Source organism: Rutidosis leptorrhynchoides, chromosome 1, assembly GCF_046630445.1.
Source record: "Rutidosis leptorrhynchoides isolate AG116_Rl617_1_P2 chromosome 1, CSIRO_AGI_Rlap_v1, whole genome shotgun sequence".
Classification (NCBI taxonomy): Eukaryota; Viridiplantae; Streptophyta; class Magnoliopsida; order Asterales; family Asteraceae; genus Rutidosis; species Rutidosis leptorrhynchoides.
In genome coordinates, this window is record NC_092333.1 from 442,457,469 (window position 1) to 442,470,831 (window position 13,363).

Here is a 13,363-nt window from a genome sequence, read left to right on the forward strand (position 1 = left end):
AGTACGCAACCGTAGTGATAAATAGTGATGACGATACTCATCTAGAGTGGTGGTGGTAACTTTACAACACTTGTGGATAGTAAGCTGAGACGGGGTGGATAACAACCAAGGAGTCAGAATTCCCGAACTAGAGTGACTAATGAAGTCGTGGTCATCCGTACGCGTATAAACCTTGAATTCACGTGTGTTACCAAAAAGTGGCGGAATGCGAGTTCGTATGATGAAGGTTGGGTACCATTAAAAAGTTTGCCTAAGAATGATTCAAGTATAATGCACAAGTTGTCAAGTAAGTGCTATCTATAGCAAATGTATGTCAGAATGCAATGGCTAATTATCCGGTTGTAGTCTAGATTCACTAATGCGTCCCAACGACTCTGTCAGACACACTAATGCACATCCTAGTTCCCTACAACCAACGCTCTGATACCATCTGTAGCGACAGATGGGGTAGAAACCCACCCAGTGCCTTTCCAGCTAACTGCTTGGTGACCACTGAGTGTACCTCGGACACTAATTTTACAGCCCGCATTTCTGCCAAACTGCCAACCCTTAAATTCTAAGGGATCGCAAGGGGTAAGAGCCAATGCTTCGTCACAGGTAACACTGTGAGAACCCCCTCTACGATTAACGCGCCAAAAAGCATAGTCCGTTCGGGTGCCCGGCCTGACAGCCGGCGCGCGTGACTACCTTTACGGCTAAGGTTAAACCAGCTCTGATACCATCTGTAGCGACCCGACCAAATCGTCATTGACGGCGCCGACTACTTAGGTCCCGTTACGTGGTCGTAGTCCCTATATGAGACTCATTTGACCAAAATTATGTCGCATTCTTTTGAAACGTATCATGCTTGCAAAGTTTAGTTTACAAAACCGTTCGACGACAAGTTTAAGTTTACAAGAGTATAAAGTATAAATGAAATAACTTGCGACATAATTAGTTTAAAATCGCGGTTGCTATAAATAGCGTAAGTATGTAAACAATATGTTTGAATCCAAAGGTGCTATCACTAGTGTATGTATGTATGTATGCTTGACCCCAAGCAAGAAATCAGAGTGTACGCGGAAGCATGTATCAAATAGCCAAGTATGAACCTGAGAAACATATAGAAAACTGTCAACGAAAAACGTTGGTGAAATCATAGGTGTTTGTAATAAACGTTGTTTTTGAACCACAAGATTTAGTATTCCCATAACGTTGATTATCAAAATCGTTTGCATTCCAAAAGTATTGTTCGCGAGCACCCAATTATCAAGACTTAACATTTCCTTCCATAGAACCCCATCACAATAGTGTTAGAACATACACTGTTTCTCAAAAATATATTTCATCCGTAGACGGTAGCGAACCGTCCGAAATGAGGGTTTGTCAAACCCGTATGGCCACACAATATAAGTTCTCGCTTACACCCTGCAAGTGTAACTAATGATAATCGAATTGAGGATTTTTGTTCTAACTCGCTGTGGAATGTTTGTTTTCCTTGTACTTGTGTTCAAAGTATAAAAGTAAGTAGTACAAAATGTAACAAAGTATATGTTTCTCAGCCCACAATTTAAAAGTGTAAAAAGTTGTTGAAAAGGTGGGACTATGATCTCACCTCGAGTGCACGAGTATAAAAGTACTTCACAAAGTAAACGTGTGCATGAAAGTTGCTTAGACTTGACCTAAACAAGTAAGTTGTATCAATTAACCGGTTACGACACAAGGTCGGGTGAAATGTGTTCAATTAGTCCTATGGCTCGTTACGACTCGAATATGTAGCATGTGAGTCACGTTATCAAGTTTCATGCAAGAATCAAGTATGAAAGCATGTTAGAACGATTGTATAAGTGTTTTGTTAAGTTTGACTAAAAGTCAAACTTGGTCAAAGTCAACGAAAAAGTCAACGGGGTCGGGTCGGGTCCCGAACTATTTTCCTAAGCTTAGAAATCATATATGAGCATGTTGTCCAAGTTTCATGTTGATCGGGGGTGCGTAGCATAGCAAACATTATTCAAAAATTGACAAAGTTGGACAGACCACTTTGGCGCGCCGCGCGGGTACATGGCGCGCCGCGCCATTACCTGTGCAGAGAATTCTGGCAGTTTTCACACTCAAGCACGAATCCAACTTCAAATACCCATAAATCCTAAACCGTAAACATCCAAAACAAGTATCTTATATCGTTGGAAAGGTATTTTGACAAGGAATACAACTAACTAATTTTCACCAAGCAAAAACATCAATTACAATAACCGAAAACTCGTCAATTGATCAATAAAGGTTTATTTTCAAAGTTTCAAGTTCATCAAATGCATTTTAAGTTTCGGGAATCCAATTCACACATATGATATACCGTTTTGAAGGTAATAAAACGTGCATTACAACTAAACACTTACAAATAACATTTCATGGCATTCAAGCATCAAAAAGTTCGTTTTAAGTCTATCAAACCCTAACCAAAATCCACAAAAATCAATATTCATGTTTTTGAAGTTTTCTTAGTCAACCTATGCATCAAAACGAAGCTAGTGATACTAGTAACACAATTAAAACATGAACTTTAACAATTTAACAACATTAACTCATCTAAAATCAAAGATTAAGCACATCCATTTTCAAGTTCATGCTAGTTACTTCAAAACGACAAATCGAGCAAATAAATCATATTTTCATGTTATACACGAGCCATAGACACTAACTAACACCATTTCAAGTATATAAAATGAATTTAGAGAAATCTAGAGTTTTTAGAAACTTTACCCCAAGCTATGAAATTGGTACCAAATCGAAGAGGATGAAGAGAGGATCACGAAAATGTAATTTATTTTGATGTTTGCTTCTCCAATCGGATTTAGATGATGAATTTGTGAGTTTGGAGTTTAAGATGAAAAATGGAAGTATGAGGATGAAGTGGGAGGTGATGGAATGAAATGAATGGATGAGATGGGGTTGACTAGTTGACCTAGTCAACTAGTTTGGCCCATTGGCAACTTCGGTCCCTCGAGTTTGAAAGCGGGTGCGTGAATTAACCAAACGAATATTTTAAAAACGCTCGAGTAAACGAGTGATGTTATAACTAAACAACGGGGATATTATGAACGTTAGTCAACGGAAACTACGAATTTAAATAACGAAAGATATTATTTAAAAAAAAGACGGCGTTAAAATAAATTTAACGGAAAAACGCGGGATGTTACAATATACACTTCAATTATCAACTCTTAGCAGCCTTAATGAGTCACCTAAACATGTGGGAACCATCATTTGACAACTAGCATGAAATATCTCACAAAATTACAAACTAATGGAGCCTATATTGCCATCCCATATTCACGTGAAGTATCACTAACACAAACACATTCACTTTTCAATTTTCTTGAATCAAACTCATCTCTCTCAAGTTCTCTCTTGGTGTTCTAAGTGTTCTTCATCATCTTCATCAAAATCTAGTTCAATCTAACTCTTGAATCCATACATAAACCAACTTACAAAACAACAACTCAAGAACACATCAAGAACACTTTCAAGTTTGCTAACTTACTTCCAATCTTGCAAATCCATTTCAAGTGATCATCCTTCCTCACTAAATCTTTGTTATTTACAGTAGGTTATCATCCTAATTTAAGGTAATACTCATATTCAAACTTTGATTCAATTTCTACAACTATAATTATCTTAATTCAAGTAGTAATCTTACTTGAACTTGTTTTCGTGTCATGATTCTACTTTAAGAACTTCTAAGCCATCAAAGATCCTTTGAAGCTCAAGTTATTTCTTCATCATTTCCAGTAGGCTTACCTACTATACTTGAGGTAGTAATGATGTTCATAACATCATTCGATTCATATATATATAACTATTTTATTCGAAGATTATAACTTGTAATCACTAGAATATAGTTTAGTTAACAAAGTTAATCCTTCTAACTTAACTTTTAAAATTAACTTAACACATGTTCTATATCTATAAGATATTCTAACTTAATGATTTAAAACTTGGAAATACGAAGAACACCGTAAAAACGGACATACGCCGTCGTAGTGAAATCGGGAGCTGTTTTGGGTTGGATAATTAAAAACTATGATAACCTTTGATTTAAAAGTTGTTCTTCTGGAAAAATGATATTTCATATGAACATGAAACTATATCCAAAAATCATGGTTAAACTCAAAGTGGAAGTATGTTTTTCAAAATGGTCATCAAGATGTCGTTCTTTCGATGGAAATGACTACCTCTTACAAAAATGACTTGTAACCTGTATTTCCGACTATAAACTTATACTTTTTCTGTTTAGTTTCATAAATTTCAATTCATTATGAAACCATAGCAACTTGATTCACTCAAAACGGATTTAAAACGAAGAAGTTATGGGTAAAACAAAATTGGATATTTTTGCTTGTTTTAGCTACGTGAAACTTTGTAACAAATCTACACTAACCATAACTTAACTAACTTATATTGTATTATACATGTATTCTAACATATATTATGTAATCTTGATAGACTATAGACACGTATACAATGTTTTGACATATCATATCGACGTCATCTATATATATTATTTGGAATAGAAAAAATTACGCCGTTAGTACCTGTGATTTGTAATCATTTTCATCACAACACCTAAAGTTTATTTTTTGCGCCATTGGTACCTAATTTTTGTGTGAGTTTCGTGGTTAGTACCTACACTAAACAGTCGTCTATAAATAACAGCTTCCACCTCACATGTGCCACACATGTGAGGGTATTTTTGTCCCTTTCTATCTTTCTATATGTTAGTACATATAAAAACCCATGGGCAGCACCAAATCGACGAGTATAATCCCTATTCCTAATTCGTTCAAATAAACCACAATCCCTAAATCAGTATAAACCCTAATCTGTTCAAATTCGAAGATCATTATAGTTGATTGAAGGTGTGGAAGAACTGATGTAATTCGAACTACTACGAAGCTTGTTGAATTACCTAATTTTTATTTCTGATCCTCGTTTTCATATCATCAAATCTGTAATTTAAACTTTAAAATTCGAGATGCAAGATGAAGCTGATAACCATCGTTTTCATACTACTTTAAGCTACTTCCAACCTGTTTGAACTGAGGTGAAAAAATTAGAAGTCTGAGATATGAAGATATGATGAAGCTGATAGTATTTTTCATTTGTGTTATAGTTGTGATGTATGTTGTTTTTTTTTTTTTTTGTAGAAAGTATTTTCAATTTTTTTATTGCAGATTCATGTAATGCACTTAAGTTGTAATGCAATTAAGCTGTAATGAATGGTAATTCTGTTCCAATTCAGATTCATGTAATGGTATTTCATGAATGCAGTTAGTATTTGTTTTGCTTAATGAAGTGTAGATTCATGTAATGGTAATTATGTTCCAATGTAGATTCATTTAATTGAATGTACAAATGTGTTTGAGCAAATGTTGAACAAAAAAATTAAAGCAAGTCTAAAAACAGTTTTGACCAATGCAAATTCATGATCTAACAAGTATGCACTTAGGTGATCAAATGTACAAAACTTTTTGACCAAATGCAAAATCAAAACAGTTATAATGCATACCAACATGATGTATTTTGAACATGTATGCACTTAAGTTTTGATCAAAACATCAAAAATGGTAATTAAGACCCGAATAGTCAAAGTTATTCAACAATCGAAGTAATTATTTTTTCTTACTGTTTTAACAAAATGAAAGGCATTAAATCAGTGTATTATCAGTGTATATCTATGTATACTGGTTGTTGCCTATTAGTCATTAGTCACTTAACAAATAAAAAGTTTGACATTAGCCATTAGACAAGTGTGAAATTATTTTGTGTAAAGTGTTTATGTCAAGTGTTAAGGTCATTGGAAAGAAATTGTTTTGGTGTCAAGTATTTAGTGCCAAACTGTTTTTATGCCAAACTTTTTAGTCCCAAAGTTAACATAAGTCAACAAAGTTTGTAATTTAAACATAAAACCCTTAAAAGTGGTAACTGTTTTAACCAAATGATATACATTAGTCCCAAAGTCAACAACAGTCAAAAATGGTAATTAAGACCCGAATAGTCAAAGTTAGTCAACAATTGAAATAAAGGTGATATTTATGACCCAAAAGGACTTTAATTAACTAATTGGGTCATTTTCCATAATCTACTTGTAAAAGTGCTTATTTTGACTCAAGTTAACATTAAATGTACCATTTGGGTCAGTTTTCATTACCTACTAATAAAGGTGATAATTATGACCCAAAAGGACATTTATTATCTTATTGGGTCATTTTCCATAATCTACTTGTCAAAGTAGTTATTTTGACCCAAGTTAACATAAACTGACCCAAATAGTCAAATTGTCTTAAACTGTTTTAATAGCAGATTTAATGTAACAGTTTAGCAACATATTTAACAATAACAATAGTGGTATTAAAACTGGTACATAAACTGTTTTAACAAAGGGGTATTATACCTGTTCAACCAAAAACCAGAACCCTAACTGTTTAAAAAGGGGTATTATACCTGTTTTAAAAATTGTGGTATTAAAAAAAAAGGTATTATACAATGTAACAATAGCAGTTAGAAGAAAAAAATAGTATGCTCATACAATGATGTTAAATCTGTTGTTAAAACATTTTAAGTACAGTTTAAATACCTTGAATGGTAAACAGTATAAACTGTTTTATCAACAGTTAAAAAAATTACTGTTTTAACAATAATTTACCAAAAAAAAAAAAAATGCCAGTACGATCTCTCATGTATTTGGTGTTATATTATGCGTAGTGTACTTATTTGGTGTATACAATCAATCTATGTTACAGTTCAATGTAACAGTAGCAGTTGCAAAAAAATAATAAAAAAATAACAAATTATACCATAAATCTCGTTCACATCAAATAAGTTTAATTCGCTTCGCATTTTGTATAATCTTGTATCCATTGTTGATAATAACTTGTAGAACGTAATGATCTCTAGGGTTTATTGTTTGAGACTTAGTGTAGAAGAACAAACCAAATCGTGCAGTAATTGTGATCATGTACGTAATGGTATAGGGTTTATATGTGCAGTACATACTAAAGGCGTGGGAGTTAATTAATGTAAAGGACGAATCTACCCTCACATGTGTGGCACATGTGAGGTGGAAGCTGTTAATTATAGACTGTTGTTAAGTGTAGGTACTAACCACGAAACTCACACAAAACTTAGGTACCAATGGCGCAAAAAACATACTTTAGGTGTTGTGATGAAAATGGTTACAAACCACAGGTACCAACGGCGTAATTTTTTCTTTGGAATAACCATAGACACTCTATATGCGGTAATGCTCGAGTTAGCTATACAGGGTTGAGGTTGATTCCAAAATAATATATATACTTTGAGTTGTGATCGAGTCTGAGACTTGTATACACTGGGTCGTGGATTGATTCGAGATAATATATATTGATTTATTTCTGTATTACTAACTGTGGACAACTAATTGTGGACTACTAACGTTGGACTGTTAACTTAACAAATTTAAAACGTCAAAACGTAATAAAATTGTTGTGAATATATTTCGATCATATGTTGATATATATGTATATATTTGTTATAGGTTCGTGAATCGACCCGTGGCCAAGTCTTATTTTCCGACGAAGTGAAAATACGTGAAAGTGAGTTATAGTCCCACTTTTAAAATCTAATATTTTTGGGATGAGATTATATGCAGTTTTATAAATATTTTACAAAATAGACACAAGTACGTAAAACTACATTCTATGGTTGAATGATCGAAATCGAATATGCCCCTTTTTGCTTGGTAGCCTAAGAATTAGGGAACTGGCCCCTAATTGACGCGAATCCTAAAGATAGATCTATTGGGCCCAACAAGCCCCATCCATTGTTGCGGATGCTTTAGTACTTCGAAATTATCATGTCCGAAGGATGTCTCGGAATGATGGAGATATTCTATATGCATCTTGTTAATGTCGGTTACCAGGTGTTCACCATATGAATGATTTTTATGCAGATTGCTATATGCATGCATGATGTTTATGAGAAATGGAAATATGAAATCCTGTGGTCTATTATTATTATTACGATATAGGTTAAACCTATAACTCACCAACATTTTTGTTGACATTTTAAGCATGTTTATTCTCAGGTGATTATTAAGAGCTTCCGCTGTTGCATGCTAAATAAAGACAAGAATTGGAGTCTGCATGCTTGTATAAAATTGTTTAAAAACTCCATTCGGAGAATTAAATCGATGTGTAATATTATTGTAATCCATTATGTAATGGTCGTGTGTAAAACGTTATATTTTAGATTATCATTACTTGATAATCTACGTTATGTTTATAAACCTTTATCAACAAAATAAAGGTTATGGTTTGTTTTTAAAATCGAATGCGGACTTTGAAAAACGTCTCATATAGAGGTCAAAACCTCGCAACGAAATCAATTAATATGAAACGCTTATAATCGATATGAACGGGACATTTCAACTTTGTCCTTTATGGACACACTTCTATTATGATGACATGATACTTATGTTAATGCAATATGGTAGGATTTCGTAACGGAAGTAAATATTAGTATAAGTGTATGAAAAGATGGAACTACCCGGGTGAAAATAACAAATTATAAACGCATTCTATAAAATCATAGGTGTAGATAAACTGTAAGTTAGAACTAAAAGAAATTTGTAAGAAAAAGATGAAAAAAGTAGTCACATTAACATGTTTTTTGGTGATTCTTTTGGTTCTTATAAAGCCAAATACAACAGTTGAAGGTTTGACACATACATGCCCAAAAATTAGCTTAAATTGATGCCTTGCCTTTTATACTTGCGAAATTGTCGTCGGGGTTGTAAAGAACATCCTTGCAATAACGTGTGTGGACATCCGCCCTTAAAGTGTTGTCTAAACATTGGGATGTTAGCGAGGAAACTGAATTCAGACATGGATGCACAATTGTTGTGTAGTTGCATTAAGAAAAAAGTGATTAACAACGATCTTATATCGCTTGTAAGTGGGCAAGACATCTCTAGGCTTCCAAAGGCGTGCATGATCGACATTAAAATTCCCGAGATCAAATCCAAGACCAATTGTTCTAGGTATATGATATATATGTACTTTCAATTCTGACCTTATTTTTGTTGAAGATGTATATTAGTTTTGTTTATTGATTTATTGATTTATTGACGAATTTGATGATTATATGTTTTTTGAATTTGTTCTGCAGATGGAAGATAAAGAATATAAAGGGTCATCTAATATAGTATTTCATAAATTCATAAATGTGAGGTTACTTATGAAACTTGTGTTTGTTAGTTGAAATTTACAATAACTTGTTTACATCATATATAAGGGTGTAGACTGTACTGAATCTAACTTGTATGTTGGTGTTGAATTTAGTCAATTACTCAATTTGCTGTACATTTGTTTATCCTCTTGTTTTTTGTCTAATGCAGATAATTTACTTGTAAATTATCCTTGAATGGTTTACAATTATCCTTGAATCGTTGGCCAAACACACCCTAAAGGCGATCTTAAGTGAATCCAACCTATGACATGCTAATGTTTTTATCTTTGAATAATTCAAATTCAATTTACTAAACCCTAAATAGAAATGAGATTCAAATACGAATTTTTTTTGCTAACTATAAAATTATGTAAATCACAACTTTTTGAAAGAGAAAAAAAAACTATCATCTTTATAAAACTGTCACCAAGTAGTATAGAACCATCAATCATCTTTAAAATAATCACAACTTCCCACAAGGCTTTGTATCCAACATTTTATTGCTCGGTAACCTTGTGTTCAAGCTAAAGTGATAATAGTTTGACACTCTTTGTTAGAGATCAGGAGTTCGACTCACGGGGAATACAACATTGCACACAAGGTTATTCACTGACCTTGATATCTACCCAAGGTCGCATTTCGCACATTGCGTTACGGGGCAACGGGAGGGGGGTTGTACCGGCCATGTCTTCGGATTGATTTTGGATTTCTTACAAGGCAGCAGTTGGGGGTGGGTTATGAAGCTGCGGGAGATGATCGCGTAGGTGGTTAAGTCCCCATGGGTGATCCAAACTGCTGTTCAAAAAGAAAAAGCTCGGTGAGTTTGTATCATTTACTAGTTGGTGGCATAGAGTCCTTGATCTTTTTGTCCTTGGGAGCTTAATATGATCACAAACAGAGTTGGTGTTTTACTGATATATGTACTTGTATGTCAGTCATTTTGATTGTTGGGTGTTCTGCGGCATCATTGTCTTCTGTATTAAGCGCCAGTCCATTATGTGATGGGGGGAAGATGGGGATGTTTTAGTGGATTCCCATTAAATCAGATTATCCTAATTCTCGCTTATAATTATATTCACGACATTCAATTGTTTGGTAAAGCTCTTTGATTATAACGAGGGTTGTTAGATGCATTTACAATTATTGTTTGTTGTTAGGTTTTTCTTATGTTTTTGTGTTTATTTTCATTTTGTATATAACGTCGGCAAATATTGTATATTACGGTTATTTATGAAGTAATTTATTACAGTAATTATTTAATTGTATGGTACATGATCTCTTTTTTTCAAAAATAATAACTTTAAAAAATAGAAAGCCTTGAGTTCAAATAAAAGAACCAAAAAAAAAAAAAAATTATAAAAATGTGAGCCAAACTAAACCGAAAATGGGACATACCACTAAGATTAATTCTATCGCGACGCGAAATCGAGCCCGTCAAATGAGCTGGCGACGAGTGATGGAACTGACGCCATTTTTTTGACGGAAGCGTGAGTTGATTCTATCCAATCACAGTTTTTCACATTTTATATTTATTAATTAATCTATTTTTTTTTCTACCCAATTTTCAATCTTGCCACATAAACTTCCAAATATTTGACACAAAAATTTGACATATTGGATTAACGAGTCAAATACAGTCACAGTCAAAAATTCATTTTCTCACCAAAAAACACACAATGTGCCTATGACCAGGGCCGGTCCTGAGAGTTTTGTTGCCCGGTGCGAGAGATGACAATAAGATGCCCCTATTAAGATTTATAAACTTACTATATGGACGGTTTGAAACATTAGTTTATATTGTTCATTCTCACATTAATATCTTAACAACTTTGTACAGTATAGTGTAACAATTTGAAAAGAAAACTACATTTAAAAGTGATAATGATAATGATAATTCATATTATATGTCAAGTTTGAGATCGATATATTAAAAAATTAATTCTAATATAAAAACTAAGTTCTTTTCTAGTCGGAATAGTGTGACTTAATAAAAGAAAAAGATTAGATTTCAAAAATATAATTTAATTTTTTACTAAATTATTACATACTCTGTAGAATTTATTTAAGAGGGCATAATAACCATAACTTATTACCCTTATATCCTAAAATCAAGAGTATCGTTCATATTCCATGAAAGGACCCGTTCATATACATTATAAACGATTCACAATAGTTGATTACATCACGAGGTATTTGACCTCTATATGATACATTTTACAAACATTGCATTCGTTTTTAAAAGACAAACTTTCTTTACATCTAAAGTTGACGGCATGCATATCATTTCATAATACATCAAACTATAATTGACTTAATAATAATCTTGATGAACTCAATGACTCGAATGCAACGTCTTTCGAAATATGCCATGAATGACTCCAAGTAATATCCTTAAAATGAGCTAATGCACAGCGAAAAATTTCTTTAATACCTGAGAATAAACATGCTTTAAAGTGTCAACCAAAAGGTTGGTGAGTTCATTAGTTTATCATAATCCATCAATTCCATAATTTTAATAGACCACAAGATTTAAATTCCATCTTTCATAAACATAATCTCGTATCAGGCATTTCGCATGGCTTAGAGATAAAAGTCATTCATGTGACGACTCGGAAATTTCCGACCAAATTTAAACTTAATTCTTATTTGATTTCGACACGATAAGCAAAGTCTGTAATGTTGAATCTCAAAAATTTCGAACTAGTTTATATATACATTTGACCTTGACTATTCCCGACGATTCACAAACCACTAGGTGTGTATATATATATATATATATATAATTGGATATGTATAAGTGATTATATTATTATTATTATTATTACAATTAATATTATTATTATCATTAATAATATTAATATAATTATAACTACTAAGATCATTATTATTTTTATTATTATCACTATTAGTAATTAAATTTATTAAAATTATCATTATTGATATTATCATATTATTAATTAGTATTACTAGTCACTTTATCAATAATACTAATAATATTATTATTAGTATTATTAATTGTATTAATATATTTACACTTATTAATTAACAAAATATAAGAATCAGATATATTTATACTGTTATATATATAAATACATACATATATAGAAATATACAGATAATTATATTCAAATATATATTTAGATATATAATACGGTTATATATATAAATTGATACAGATAAAAATACGTAATCGGTTTCCTATCTCCATCAAGGTGTTCCCTAAATTGATTCATGACTGTAACATAGTACAAATCATCACCAATTAAGTCATATTAACAAACAAAATCAACTTTAACATATTGTATTTTTCTTAATATTTCTTCTGACATAATCAAAAATTGTCGAGCTAATCAAACTAGTGAACAAGTGATAATTGAGATGCATTAGCTGTGATTATAATTGATAACCTCTATAGACACTTTAAAATGTGTAATTGAAATAAAACACTGGAGAATAATAAAACAGACTCGCCATCATCATCTTCATTCGAAGATCAAACCTGCTACTACTATCCTTGTTCCTGCTACTCGTTAAAGATCAACAAGAACCACCACAAACCATTTGCCTCTCTTAAGTTAGAACCGAATACCATGTAAACCCAATCACGATACCATCACCTTTCCTTTTTCAAACTAATCAACCATCTCAACCACCCATATCACCACCTTGAACCCACTCATAATTCTTTCCTTGTGATTTCTTCAACACTTCATCACCTTATTTCTTCCTCTCTCACTATCTCTTTCACTCTCTTGAACTTCAACATAAATTTCTACTATCATTGAACTACCACTACCACCTTAAAATCACCCAACCACCATCAACTACAGCTGCTGCTATCTTCCCGTGCTATTGATAGGCGAAACAAGTAAGAAACAAACCACCTTTTGAATATTTTTTTCTGTTTCTTTTCCTTGTAGAACACAACCGAAACCACAATCACCTTTCTTTCTTCTATTGTTAATCGAACCAAACTAGCCACCAACCATCACAAAACCAACTACAAATTGCTTTAAGTTTGCACCTGATACTGCTGCAGCCTGCCTTCTATTTTTCTGATCTATGCAAACCCCACACATCTCAACCGTAACAACTCTGCTACTCTTTTATGTACAAATGA